This window comes from Elephantulus edwardii, unplaced genomic scaffold, assembly GCF_000299155.1.
Source record: "Elephantulus edwardii isolate Elephantulus edwardi_28Jun2011 unplaced genomic scaffold, EleEdw1.0 scaffold00324, whole genome shotgun sequence".
NCBI classification, from domain to species: Eukaryota; Metazoa; Chordata; class Mammalia; order Macroscelidea; family Macroscelididae; genus Elephantulus; species Elephantulus edwardii.
This window is the reverse complement of record NW_006400074.1, coordinates 2522547-2524897: the sequence shown is the minus strand read 5'-3', so window position 1 is coordinate 2524897 and position 2351 is coordinate 2522547. Positions and strand designations below refer to the sequence as shown.

General features: G+C 45.3%; 1 pseudogene; it reads right to left on the bottom strand.

Moving 5' to 3' along the window:
- Positions 1-475: 475 nt before the first annotated feature.
- LOC102869432 lies at positions 476-2011 on the bottom strand (annotated as a pseudogene).
- Between the last annotated feature and the right edge of the window lie 340 nt (positions 2012-2351).

Below are 2351 nucleotides of genomic sequence, written 5' to 3'. Positions count from 1 at the left end.
GCTTGAGCACTGATACACTCCCCTCTGCCCTTTTGCCTGTTCCTGGTAACTACTCATAAACCTTCCTCTGAATATTTACATGTTGTTAGTTGTCATGCAGTTGATTCTAACTGAACAAACCCATGTGTTACAGGCCTTTCAGAAACTGATCAATATGCCTGCCTTCTGAGGTGCTTCTGGATAGTTTCAAACTACTCACCTTTGTACTTACAGTTGAGGGCTTAGCTGTTTGTTCCACCTGGGGTCTCCAGATACTCATAAATGGGATGATACAATATTTGTTCTTTTAGAACTCATTTTGCATGCATGATTTTTTTGGGGGGATGTATATTTGAAGCCTTAACTACTCAGTAGACAGAACACAACATCCTTATTCTTTAGAAAATGGAAGCTTCTGGACTAAAGGCAAGAAGATAAAAAACATGGTGGACAATTGCTCACCCAGAGGATCCCTTCACAAATGTTTTCAGTCAGTTTAGCAAGCTTTTACCACAGCTACTTGGATGTGACCCATGGTATAGAAGGCTTGCTGCTATCATACTCACTGGCTCAAATCTGCTGCAGTCCTTTGATGGTCTCCTTCAAAGGTACCAGCTTTGCCATAAGACCTGCGAAGACCTAAGCCAACTGGAATGGCTGCCTGAGACAAATGCTCTATTTTTCGTGCATGAGACACAGTCAAGTAACTTGTCTTCCTCAGAAGTTCATCCATACTCAGGATAGGAGTGATGTTCTACAGAGATAGGTAGTTTTGTAGTATTTTATGCATCCCAAAGACAGCATTATAATGTTTATTGCTGACAATGTTGGGATCTATGATGACAGATGTGGAATCCAGAGGCTCCCCAGCTGAATATATGCTCAGCTCAGCAGTAGCATGGGACAATATAGTTGAAGCTTCCAAATGGGCAAAGGTGGTAGCATCAGCAGGATCAGTCAGATCATTAGCGGACACATAAATAGCCTATATGGAGATAGTGAATCTCTTCTTAGTGGTGGTGATTCTCTCTTGTGTGGTACCCATGTCAGTAGCTGAGGTAGGCTGATAGCCCTCTGCAGAAGCAATTCTGCCCAGTAAGTAACCTCTTAGCCAACCTGAGTGAAGCAAAAGATGTTATCAATAAACAGCTGTACATCTTTACCTTCTTGGTCTTTGAAGTATTCGTCTCCAGTCAATCCAGTCAAAACTACTCGGCCGAGCACCAGGTAGTTCCTTCATTTGACTACAGCACCACCACCTTGGAGGCAATATTTTTCATGTTGATAATCCCAGACTCAGTCATTTCAGGGTGTAAGTCACTGCTCTCACAGGCCCTTTGACCAATACAAGCAAATGCAAGGTAACCACCATGGGCATTGTCAGCATTGATTAATTCCATGATCAGTACAATCTTGCCAGCTCCCACACCACCTGAAAGTCTAATTTTGCCACCTTCAATATAAGGAGCCAGTAGATCCACAACCTTGATAACCAGTAACTGGAATTTCCTGCTCAGCACTCTCCTCCATGAACACAGGAGCCTCAGCATGAATAGGAGCAAATTGTTTGGTTTTGATAGGACCTCTCTCATAAATAGGTTCGCCAGTGACATTCATGATTCTGCCCAAGGTCTCAGGCAGGACCAGCAGGACTTTTGACTGGTATTGCAGAATCCACGACTTTCTAGCCTCTAGCCAAGCCTTCTGTACCATCATAGCAGTGGTCCTTACTGTGCTCTCACCCAGATGCTGGGCAGTTTTCAAGACCGGCTGGTCTCCCTGCCCTGCATTTCCAAGGCCCTTGTCAAACTGGATGTCCACCACCATACTGATGACTGCCACAATGTGCCTGGTGCGCCTTTGGTGCAGGAGGTGCTCCTGCTGAATGCATAGTCTCTGCCAGGTTGGAGCATGGCAGGGTGGCCTGCAGCAAGAGCTGAGTTTGGGACAGTGATGCTGAAGGGTCAGTGACTGAGGCAGCGGCCGCATAACCTACAAGCTCCAAGGAATCTGGGAGACGGCTTGTGCGCATAGTGTTTGTTTTTTCCCCTTGTTGTGAACTCTTGAGTTGGATCCAACTCACACAGCAGAAGATTGCCCCTCCTTCTCCAGAAGAGCATCTGGTGGCGTGTGCCTTTGGGATTGCAGTGTAGCTTCTTGCCAGTGGGCCACCAGAGCTCCCTTGCATAGTTTGTTGAAGGCTCTTCTGGAAGGCTCTTTAGTGTCTGATTGGTCAGATCAGTCTCACTCTAGTACTTGCAAAATTAATTGTGAAGTCGCATTGAATTGGATTTTTCTTTATGACTGAATGATGTACTGCCTTCTACTCTCTCTGCTTCCACAATTTTTGCTTTTGCTTGTATTGCCTTTCT